Source organism: Pristiophorus japonicus, unplaced genomic scaffold, assembly GCF_044704955.1.
Source record: "Pristiophorus japonicus isolate sPriJap1 unplaced genomic scaffold, sPriJap1.hap1 HAP1_SCAFFOLD_508, whole genome shotgun sequence".
Lineage (NCBI taxonomy): Eukaryota > Metazoa > Chordata > Chondrichthyes > Pristiophoridae > Pristiophorus > Pristiophorus japonicus.
This window is the reverse complement of record NW_027254414.1, coordinates 220,620-234,542: the sequence shown is the minus strand read 5'-3', so window position 1 is coordinate 234,542 and position 13,923 is coordinate 220,620.

Genomic DNA, 13,923 nt, shown 5'->3' with positions numbered 1-13,923 from the left:
CAGACTCACTCTGCCCAGATACGGACTCACTTTGCCCTGATACAGAGTCACTCTGCCCCGATACAGACTCACACTGCCCCGATACAGACTCACTCTGCCCCGATACAGACTCACTCTGCCCAGATACAGACTCACACTGCCCCGATACAGACTCACTCTGCCCCGATACAGACTCACTCTGCCCCGATACAGACTCACTCTGCCCCGATACAGACTCACTCTGCCCAGATACAGACTCACACTGCCCCGATACAGACTCACACTGCCCCGATACAGACTCACACTGCCCCGATACAGACTCACTCTGCCCTGATACAGACTCACTCTGCCCAGATACAGACTCACTTTGCCCTGATACAGAGTCACTCTGCCCCGATACAGACTCACACTGCCCCGATACAGACTCACTCTGCCCTGATACAGACTCACTCTGCCCTGATACAGACTCACTCTGCCCTGATACAGACTCACTCTGCCCTGATACAGACTCACTCTGCCCTGATACAGACTCACTCTGCCCTGATACAGACTCACTCTGCCCTGATACAGACTCACTCTGCCCTGATACAGACTCACTCTGCCCTGATACAGATTCACTCTGCCCAGATACAGACTCAGTCTGCCCTGATACAGAGTTACTCTGCTCTGATACAGACTCACTCTGCCCTGATACAGACTCACTCTGCCCTGATATAGATTCACTCTGCCCAGATACAGTCTCAGTCTGCCCTGATACAGAGTCACTCTGCTCTGATACAGACTCACTCTGCCCTGATACAGACTCACTCTGCCCAGATACAGACTAACTCTGTCCTCATACAGATTCACATGTCCATTTGCAGACTCACTCTGTCCATTTACAGACTCACTCTGCCCTGATACAGACTCACTCTGCCCAGATACAGACTCACTCTGCCCAGATAGACTCACTCTGTCGATTTACAGACTCACTCTGCCCTGATACAGAGTCACTCTGCCCAGATACAGATTCACTCTGCCCCGATACAGAGTCACTCTGCCCAGATACAGACTCACTCTGCCCAGATACAGACTCACTCTGTCCTGATACAGACTCACTCTGTCCTGATACAGACTCACTCTGCCCCGATACAGACTCACTCTGCACGATACAGAGTCACTCTGTCCTGATACAGACTCACTCTGCCCTGATACAGATTCACTCTGCCCTGATACAGAGTCACTCTACCCTCATACAGACTCACTCTGCCCAGATACAGACTCACTTTGCCCTGATACAGAGTCACTCTGCCCCGATACAGACTCACACTGCCCCGATACAGACTCACTCTGCCCCGATACAGACTCACTCTGCCCAGATACAGACTCACACTGCCCCGATACAGACTCACTCTGCCCCGATACAGACTCACTCTGCCCCGATACAGACTCACTCTGCCCCGATACAGACTCACTCTGCCCAGATACAGACTCACACTGCCCCGATACAGACTCACACTGCCCCGATACAGACTCACACTGCCCCGATACAGACTCACTCTGCCCCGATACAGACTCACTCTGCCCTGATACAGACTCACTCTGCCCAGATACAGACTCACTTTGCCCTGATACAGAGTCACTCTGCCCCGATACAGACTCACACTGCCCCGATACAGACTCACTCTGCCCTGATACAGACTCACTCTGCCCTGATACAGACTCACTCTGCCCTGATACAGACTCACTCTGCTCTGATACAGAGTCACTCTGTCCATTTACAGACTCACTCTGTCCATTTCCCGACTCACTCTGCCCTGATACAGACTCACTCTGCCCCAATACAGACTCACTCTACCCAGTTACAGGCTCACTCTGCCCTGATACAGACTCACTCTGCTCTGATACAGACTCACTCTGCCCCGATACAGACTCACTCTACCCTGATACAGAGTCACTCTGCCCCGATACAGACTCACTCTGCCCCGATACAGAGTCACTCTGCCCTGCTCCAGACTCATTCTGCCCTGATACAGACTCACTCTGCCCTGATACAGACTCACTCTGCCCTGATACAGTCTCACTCTGCCCCGATAGACTCACTCTGCCCGATACAGAGTCACTCTGCCCTGATACAGACTCACTCTGCCCCGATACAGACTCACTCTGCCCCGATACAGAGTCACTCTGCCCCGATACAGACTCACTCTGCCCAGATACAGACTCACTCTGCCCAGATACAGACTCACTCTGCCCTGCTCCAGACTCACTCTGCCCCGATACAGACTCACTCTGCACCGATAGAGACTCACTCTGCCCCGATACAGACTCACTCTGCCCTGATACAGATTCACTCTGCCCAGATACAGACTCAGTCTGCCCTGATACAGAGTTACTCTGCTCTGATACAGACTCACTCTGCCCTGATACAGACTCACTCTGCCCTGATATAGATTCACTCTGCCCAGATACAGTCTCAGTCTGCCCTGATACAGAGTCACTCTGCTCTGATACAGACTCACTCTGCCCTGATACAGACTCACTCTGCCCAGATACAGACTAACTCTGTCCTCATACAGATTCACATGTCCATTTGCAGACTCACTCTGTCCATTTACAGACTCACTCTGCCCTGATACAGACTCACTCTGCCCAGATACAGACTCACTCTGCCCAGATAGACTCACTCTGTCGATTTACAGACTCACTCTGCCCTGATACAGAGTCACTCTGCCCAGATACAGATTCACTCTGCCCCGATACAGAGTCACTCTGCCCAGATACAGACTCACTCTGCCCAGATACAGACTCACTCTGTCCTGATACAGACTCACTCTGTCCTGATACAGACTCACTCTGCCCCGATACAGACTCACTCTGCACGATACAGAGTCACTCTGTCCTGATACAGACTCACTCTGCCCTGATACAGATTCACTCTGCCCTGATACAGAGTCACTCTACCCTCATACAGACTCACTCTGCCCAGATACAGACTCACTTTGCCCTGATACAGAGTCACTCTGCCCCGATACAGACTCACACTGCCCCGATACAGACTCACTCTGCCCCGATACGGACTCACTCTGCCCAGATACAGACTCACACTGCCCCGATACAGACTCACTCTGCCCCGATACAGACTCACTCTGCCCCGATACAGACTCACTCTGCCCCGATACAGACTCACTCTGCCCAGATACAGACTCACACTGCCCCGATACAGACTCACACTGCCCCGATACAGACTCACACTGCCCCGATACAGACTCACTCTGCCCCGATACAGACTCACTCTGCCCTGATACAGACTCACTCTGCCCAGATACAGACTCACTTTGCCCTGATACAGAGTCACTCTGCCCCGATACAGACTCACACTGCCCCGATACAGACTCACTCTGCCCTGATACAGACTCACTCTGCCCTGATACAGACTCACTCTGCCCTGATACAGACTCACTCTGCTCTGATACAGAGTCACTCTGTCCATTTACAGACTCACTCTGTCCATTTCCCGACTCACTCTGCCCTGATACAGACTCACTCTGCCCCAATACAGACTCACTCTACCCAGTTACAGGCTCACTCTGCCCTGATACAGACTCACTCTGCTCTGATACAGACTCACTCTGCCCCGATACAGACTCACTCTACCCTGATACAGAGTCACTCTGCCCCGATACAGACTCACTCTGCCCCGATACAGAGTCACTCTGCCCTGCTCCAGACTCATTCTGCCCTGATACAGACTCACTCTGCCCTGATACAGACTCACTCTGCCCTGATACAGTCTCACTCTGCCCCGATAGACTCACTCTGCCCGATACAGAGTCACTCTGCCCTGATACAGACTCACTCTGCCCCGATACAGACTCACTCTGCCCCGATACAGAGTCACTCTGCCCCGATACAGACTCACTCTGCCCAGATACAGACTCACTCTGCCCAGATACAGACTCACTCTGCCCTGCTCCAGACTCACTCTGCCCCGATACAGACTCACTCTGCACCGATAGAGACTCACTCTGCCCCGATACAGACTCACTCTGCCCTGATACAGATTCACTCTGCCCAGATACAGACTCAGTCTGCCCTGATACAGAGTTACTCTGCTCTGATACAGACTCACTCTGCCCTGATACAGACTCACTCTGCCCTGATATAGATTCACTCTGCCCAGATACAGTCTCAGTCTGCCCTGATACAGAGTCACTCTGCTCTGATACAGACTCACTCTGCCCTGATACAGACTCACTCTGCCCAGATACAGACTAACTCTGTCCTCATACAGATTCACATGTCCATTTGCAGACTCACTCTGTCCATTTACAGACTCACTCTGCCCTGATACAGACTCACTCTGCCCAGATACAGACTCACTCTGCCCAGATAGACTCACTCTGTCGATTTACAGACTCACTCTGCCCTGATACAGAGTCACTCTGCCCAGATACAGATTCACTCTGCCCCGATACAGAGTCACTCTGCCCAGATACAGACTCACTCTGCCCAGATACAGACTCACTCTGTCCTGATACAGACTCACTCTGTCCTGATACAGACTCACTCTGCCCCGATACAGACTCACTCTGCATGATACAGAGTCACTCTGTCCTGATACAGACTCACTCTGCCCTGATACAGATTCACTCTGCCCTGATACAGAGTCACTCTACCCTCATACAGACTCACTCTGCCCAGATACAGACTCACTTTGCCCTGATACAGAGTCACTCTGCCCCGATACAGACTCACACTGCCCCGATACAGACTCACTCTGCCCCGATACGGACTCACTCTGCCCAGATACAGACTCACACTGCCCCGATACAGACTCACTCTGCCCCGATACAGACTCACTCTGCCCCGATACAGACTCACTCTGCCCCGATACAGACTCACTCTGCCCAGATACAGACTCACACTGCCCCGATACAGACTCACACTGCCCCGATACAGACTCACACTGCCCCGATACAGACTCACTCTGCCCCGATACAGACTCACTCTGCCCTGATACAGACTCACTCTGCCCAGATACAGACTCACTTTGCCCTGATACAGAGTCACTCTGCCCCGATACAGACTCACACTGCCCCGATACAGACTCACTCTGCCCTGATACAGACTCACTCTGCCCTGATACAGACTCACTCTGCCCTGATACAGACTCACTCTGCTCTGATACAGAGTCACTCTGTCCATTTACAGACTCACTCTGTCCATTTCCCGACTCACTCTGCCCTGATACAGACTCACTCTGCCCCAATACAGACCCACTCTACCCAGTTACAGGCTCACTCTGCCCTGATACAGACTCACTCTGCTCTGATACAGACTCACTCTGCCCCGATACAGACTCACTCTACCCTGATACAGAGTCACTCTGCCCCGATACAGACTCACTCTGCCCCGATACAGAGTCACTCTGCCCTGCTCCAGACTCATTCTGCCCTGATACAGACTCACTCTGCCCTGATACAGACTCACTCTGCCCTGATACAGTCTCACTCTTCCCCGATAGACTCACTCTGCCCGATACAGAGTCACTCTGCCCTGATACAGACTCACTCTGCCCCGATACAGACTCACTCTGCCCCGATACAGAGTCACTCTGCCCCGATACAGACTCACTCTGCCCAGATACAGACTCACTCTGCCCAGATACAGACTCACTCTGCCCTGCTCCAGACTCACTCTGCCCCGATACAGACTCACTCTGCACCGATAGAGACTCACTCTGCCCCGATACAGACTCACTCTGCCCTGATACAGATTCACTCTGCCCAGATACAGACTCAGTCTGCCCTGATACAGAGTTACTCTGCTCTGATACAGACTCACTCTGCCCTGATACAGACTCACTCTGCCCTGATATAGATTCACTCTGCCCAGATACAGTCTCAGTCTGCCCTGATACAGAGTCACTCTGCTCTGATACAGACTCACTCTGCCCTGATACAGACTCACTCTGCCCAGATACAGACTAACTCTGTCCTCATACAGATTCACATGTCCATTTGCAGACTCACTCTGTCCATTTACAGACTCACTCTGCCCTGATACAGACTCACTCTGCCCAGATACAGACTCACTCTGCCCAGATAGACTCACTCTGTCGATTTACAGACTCACTCTGCCCTGATACAGAGTCACTCTGCCCAGATACAGATTCACTCTGCCCCGATACAGAGTCACTCTGCCCAGATACAGACTCACTCTGCCCAGATACAGACTCACTCTGTCCTGATACAGACTCACTCTGCCCCGATACAGACTCACTCTGTCCATTTACAGACTCACTCTGTCCATTTACAGACTCACTCTGCCCCGATACAGACTCACTCTGTCCATTTACAGATTCACTCTGCCCAGATACAGACTCAGTCTGCCCTGATACAGAGTCACTCTACCCAGATACAGACTCACTGTGTCCTGATACAGACTCACTCTGCCTAGATACAGACTCACTCTGCCTAGATATAGACTCACTCTGCCCAGATACAGACTAACTCTGTCCTCATACAGATTCACATGTCCATTTACAGACTCACTCTGTCCATTTACAGACTCACTCTGTCCTGATACTGACTCACTCTGCTCTGATACAGAGTCACTCTGTCCATTTACAGACTCACTCTGTCCATTTCCCGACTCACTCTGCCCTGATACAGACTCACTCTGCCCCAATACAGACTCACTCTACCCAGTTACAGGCTCACTCTGCCCTGATACAGACTCACTCTGCTCTGATACAGACTCACTCTGCCCCGATACAGACTCACTCTACCCTGATACAGAGTCACTCTGCCCCGATACAGACTCACTCTGCCCCGATACAGAGTCACTCTGCCCTGCTCCAGACTCATTCTGCCCTGATACAGACTCACTCTGCCCTGATACAGACTCACTCTGCCCTGATACAGTCTCACTCTGCCCCGATAGACTCACTCTGCCCGATACAGAGTCACTCTGCCCTGATACAGACTCACTCTGCCCCGATACAGACTCACTCTGCCCCGATACAGAGTCACTCTGCCCCGATACAGACTCACTCTGCCCAGATACAGACTCACTCTGCCCAGATACAGACTCACTCTGCCCTGCTCCAGACTCACTCTGCCCCGATACAGACTCACTCTGCACCGATAGAGACTCACTCTGCCCCGATACAGACTCACTCTGCCCTGATACAGATTCACTCTGCCCAGATACAGACTCAGTCTGCCCTGATACAGAGTTACTCTGCTCTGATACAGACTCACTCTGCCCTGATACAGACTCACTCTGCCCTGATATAGATTCACTCTGCCCAGATACAGTCTCAGTCTGCCCTGATACAGAGTCACTCTGCTCTGATACAGACTCACTCTGCCCTGATACAGACTCACTCTGCCCAGATACAGACTAACTCTGTCCTCATACAGATTCACATGTCCATTTGCAGACTCACTCTGTCCATTTACAGACTCACTCTGCCCTGATACAGACTCACTCTGCCCAGATACAGACTCACTCTGCCCAGATAGACTCACTCTGTCGATTTACAGACTCACTCTGCCCTGATACAGAGTCACTCTGCCCAGATACAGATTCACTCTGCCCCGATACAGAGTCACTCTGCCCAGATACAGACTCACTCTGCCCAGATACAGACTCACTCTGTCCTGATACAGACTCACTCTGTCCTGATACAGACTCACTCTGCCCCGATACAGACTCACTCTGCACGATACAGAGTCACTCTGTCCTGATACAGACTCACTCTGCCCTGATACAGATTCACTCTGCCCTGATACAGAGTCACTCTACCCTCATACAGACTCACTCTGCCCAGATACGGACTCACTTTGCCCTGATACAGAGTCACTCTGCCCCGATACAGACTCACACTGCCCCGATACAGACTCACTCTGCCCCGATACAGACTCACTCTGCCCAGATACAGACTCACACTGCCCCGATACAGACTCACTCTGCCCCGATACAGACTCACTCTGCCCCGATACAGACTCACTCTGCCCCGATACAGACTCACTCTGCCCAGATACAGACTCACACTGCCCCGATACAGACTCACACTGCCCCGATACAGACTCACACTGCCCCGATACAGACTCACTCTGCCCTGATACAGACTCACTCTGCCCAGATACAGACTCACTTTGCCCTGATACAGAGTCACTCTGCCCCGATACAGACTCACACTGCCCCGATACAGACTCACTCTGCCCTGATACAGACTCACTCTGCCCTGATACAGACTCACTCTGCCCTGATACAGACTCACTCTGCCCTGATACAGACTCACTCTGCCCTGATACAGATTCACTCTGCCCAGATACAGACTCAGTCTGCCCTGATACAGAGTTACTCTGCTCTGATACAGACTCACTCTGCCCTGATACAGACTCACTCTGCCCTGATATAGATTCACTCTGCCCAGATACAGTCTCAGTCTGCCCTGATACAGAGTCACTCTGCTCTGATACAGACTCACTCTGCCCTGATACAGACTCACTCTGCCCAGATACAGACTAACTCTGTCCTCATACAGATTCACATGTCCATTTGCAGACTCACTCTGTCCATTTACAGACTCACTCTGCCCTGATACAGACTCACTCTGCCCAGATACAGACTCACTCTGCCCAGATAGACTCACTCTGTCGATTTACAGACTCACTCTGCCCTGATACAGAGTCACTCTGCCCAGATACAGATTCACTCTGCCCCGATACAGAGTCACTCTGCCCAGATACAGACTCACTCTGCCCAGATACAGACTCACTCTGTCCTGATACAGACTCACTCTGCCCCGATACAGACTCACTCTGTCCATTTACAGACTCACTCTGTCCATTTACAGACTCACTCTGCCCCGATACAGACTCACTCTGTCCATTTACAGATTCACTCTGCCCAGATACAGACTCAGTCTGCCCTGATACAGAGTCACTCTACCCAGATACAGACTCACTGTGTCCTGATACAGACTCACTCTGCCTAGATACAGACTCACTCTGCCTAGATATAGACTCACTCTGCCCAGATACAGACTAACTCTGTCCTCATACAGATTCACATGTCCATTTACAGACTCACTCTGTCCATTTACAGACTCACTCTGTCCTGATACTGACTCACTCTGCTCTGATACAGAGTCACTCTGTCCATTTACAGACTCACTCTGTCCATTTCCCGACTCACTCTGCCCTGATACAGACTCACTCTGCCCCAATACAGACTCACTCTACCCAGTTACAGGCTCACTCTGCCCTGATACAGACTCACTCTGCTCTGATACAGACTCACTCTGCCCCGATACAGACTCACTCTACCCTGATACAGAGTCACTCTGCCCCGATACAGACTCACTCTGCCCCGATACAGAGTCACTCTGCCCTGCTCCAGACTCATTCTGCCCTGATACAGACTCACTCTGCCCTGATACAGACTCACTCTGCCCTGATACAGTCTCACTCTGCCCCGATAGACTCACTCTGCCCGATACAGAGTCACTCTGCCCTGATACAGACTCACTCTGCCCCGATACAGACTCACTCTGCCCCGATACAGAGTCACTCTGCCCCGATACAGACTCACTCTGCCCAGATACAGACTCACTCTGCCCAGATACAGACTCACTCTGCCCTGCTCCAGACTCACTCTGCCCCGATACAGACTCACTCTGCACCGATAGAGACTCACTCTGCCCCGATACAGACTCACTCTGCCCTGATACAGATTCACTCTGCCCAGATACAGACTCAGTCTGCCCTGATACAGAGTTACTCTGCTCTGATACAGACTCACTCTGCCCTGATACAGACTCACTCTGCCCTGATATAGATTCACTCTGCCCAGATACAGTCTCAGTCTGCCCTGATACAGAGTCACTCTGCTCTGATACAGACTCACTCTGCCCTGATACAGACTCACTCTGCCCAGATACAGACTAACTCTGTCCTCATACAGATTCACATGTCCATTTGCAGACTCACTCTGTCCATTTACAGACTCACTCTGCCCTGATACAGACTCACTCTGCCCAGATACAGACTCACTCTGCCCAGATAGACTCACTCTGTCGATTTACAGACTCACTCTGCCCTGATACAGAGTCACTCTGCCCAGATACAGATTCACTCTGCCCCGATACAGAGTCACTCTGCCCAGATACAGACTCACTCTGCCCAGATACAGACTCACTCTGTCCTGATACAGACTCACTCTGTCCTGATACAGACTCACTCTGCCCCGATACAGACTCACTCTGCACGATACAGAGTCACTCTGTCCTGATACAGACTCACTCTGCCCTGATACAGATTCACTCTGCCCTGATACAGAGTCACTCTACCCTCATACAGACTCACTCTGCCCAGATACGGACTCACTTTGCCCTGATACAGAGTCACTCTGCCCCGATACAGACTCACACTGCCCCGATACAGACTCACTCTGCCCCGATACAGACTCACTCTGCCCAGATACAGACTCACACTGCCCCGATACAGACTCACTCTGCCCCGATACAGACTCACTCTGCCCCGATACAGACTCACTCTGCCCCGATACAGACTCACTCTGCCCAGATACAGACTCACACTGCCCCGATACAGACTCACACTGCCCCGATACAGACTCACACTGCCCCGATACAGACTCACTCTGCCCTGATACAGACTCACTCTGCCCAGATACAGACTCACTTTGCCCTGATACAGAGTCACTCTGCCCCGATACAGACTCACACTGCCCCGATACAGACTCACTCTGCCCTGATACAGACTCACTCTGCCCTGATACAGACTCACTCTGCCCTGATACAGACTCACTCTGCCCTGATACAGACTCACTCTGCCCTGATACAGATTCACTCTGCCCAGATACAGACTCAGTCTGCCCTGATACAGAGTTACTCTGCTCTGATACAGACTCACTCTGCCCTGATACAGACTCACTCTGCCCTGATATAGATTCACTCTGCCCAGATACAGTCTCAGTCTGCCCTGATACAGAGTCACTCTGCTCTGATACAGACTCACTCTGCCCTGATACAGACTCACTCTGCCCAGATACAGACTAACTCTGTCCTCATACAGATTCACATGTCCATTTGCAGACTCACTCTGTCCATTTACAGACTCACTCTGCCCTGATACAGACTCACTCTGCCCAGATACAGACTCACTCTGCCCAGATAGACTCACTCTGTCGATTTACAGACTCACTCTGCCCTGATACAGAGTCACTCTGCCCAGATACAGATTCACTCTGCCCCGATACAGAGTCACTCTGCCCAGATACAGACTCACTCTGCCCAGATACAGACTCACTCTGTCCTGATACAGACTCACTCTGTCCTGATACAGACTCACTCTGCCCCGATACAGACTCACTCTGCACGATACAGAGTCACTCTGTCCTGATACAGACTCACTCTGCCCTGATACAGATTCACTCTGCCCTGATACAGAGTCACTCTACCCTCATACAGACTCACTCTGCCCAGATACAGACTCACTTTGCCCTGATACAGAGTCACTCTGCCCCGATACAGACTCACACTGCCCCGATACAGACTCACTCTGCCCCGATACAGACTCACTCTGCCCAGATACAGACTCACACTGCCCCGATACAGACTCACTCTGCCCCGATACAGACTCACTCTGCCCCGATACAGACTCACTCTGCCCCGATACAGACTCACTCTGCCCAGATACAGACTCACACTGCCCCGATACAGACTCACACTGCCCCGATACAGACTCACACTGCCCCGATACAGACTCACTCTGCCCCGATACAGACTCACTCTGCCCTGATACAGACTCACTCTGCCCAGATACAGACTCACTTTGCCCTGATACAGAGTCACTCTGCCCCGATACAGACTCACACTGCCCCGATACAGACTCACTCTGCCCTGATACAGACTCACTCTGCCCTGATACAGACTCACTCTGCCCTGATACAGACTCACTCTGCTCTGATACAGAGTCACTCTGTCCATTTACAGACTCACTCTGTCCATTTCCCGACTCACTCTGCCCTGATACAGACTCACTCTGCCCCAATACAGACTCACTCTACCCAGTTACAGGCTCACTCTGCCCTGATACAGACTCACTCTGCTCTGATACAGACTCACTCTGCCCCGATACAGACTCACTCTACCCTGATACAGAGTCACTCTGCCCCGATACAGACTCACTCTGCCCCGATACAGAGTCACTCTGCCCTGCTCCAGACTCATTCTGCCCTGATACAGACTCACTCTGCCCTGATACAGACTCACTCTGCCCTGATACAGTCTCACTCTGCCCCGATAGACTCACTCTGCCCGATACAGAGTCACTCTGCCCTGATACAGACTCACTCTGCCCCGATACAGACTCACTCTGCCCCGATACAGACTCACTCTGCCCAGATACAGACTCACTCTGCCCAGATACAGACTCACTCTGCCCTGCTCCAGACTCACTCTGCCCCGATACAGACTCACTCTGCACCGATAGAGACTCACTCTGCCCCGATACAGACTCACTCTGCCCTGATACAGATTCACTCTGCCCAGATACAGACTCAGTCTGCCCTGATACAGAGTTACTCTGCTCTGATACAGACTCACTCTGCCCTGATACAGACTCACTCTGCCCTGATATAGATTCACTCTGCCCAGATACAGTCTCAGTCTGCCCTGATACAGAGTCACTCTGCTCTGATACAGACTCACTCTGCCCTGATACAGACTCACTCTGACCAGATACAGACTAACTCTGTCCTCATACAGATTCACATGTCCATTTGCAGACTCACTCTGTCCATTTACAGACTCACTCTGCCCTGATACAGACTCACTCTGCCCAGATACAGACTCACTCTGCCCAGATAGACTCACTCTGTCGATTTACAGACTCACTCTGCCCTGATACAGAGTCACTCTGCCCAGATACAGATTCACTCTGCCCCGATACAGAGTCACTCTGCCCAGATACAGACTCACTCTGCCCAGATACAGACTCACTCTGTCCTGATACAGACTCACTCTGCCCCGATACAGACTCACTCTGTCCATTTACAGACTCACTCTGTCCATTTACAGACTCACTCTGCCCCGATACAGACTCACTCTGTCCATTTACAGATTCACTCTGCCCAGATACAGACTCAGTCTGCCCTGATACAGAGTCACTCTACCCAGATACAGACTCACTGTGTCCTGATACAGACTCACTCTGCCTAGATACAGACTCACTCTGCCTAGATATAGACTCACTCTGCCCAGATACAGACTAACTCTGTCCTCATACAGATTCACATGTCCATTTACAGACTCACTCTGTCCATTTACAGACTCACTCTGTCCTGATACTGACTCACTCTGCTCTGATACAGAGTCACTCTGTCCATTTACAGACTCACTCTGTCCATTTCCCGACTCACTCTGCCCTGATACAGACTCACTCTGCCCCAATACAGACTCACTCTACCCAGTTACAGGCTCACTCTGCCCTGATACAGACTCACTCTGCTCTGATACAGACTCACTCTGCCCAGATACAGACTCACTCTACCCTGATACAGAGTCACTCTGCCCCGATACAGACTCACTCTGCCCCGATACAGAGTCACTCTGCCCTGCTCCAGACTCATTCTGCCCTGATACAGACTCACTCTGCCCTGATACAGACTCACTCTGCCCTGATACAGTCTCACTCTGCCCCGATAGACTCACTCTGCCCGATACAGAGTCACTCTGCCCTGATACAGACTCACTCTGCCCCGATACAGACTCACTCTGCCCCGATACAGAGTCACTCTGCCCCGATACAGACTCACTCTGCCCAGATACAGACTCACTCTGCCCCGATACAGACTCACTCTGCCCCGATACAGACTCACTCTGCACCGATAGAGACTCACTCTGCCCCGATACAGACTCACTCTGCC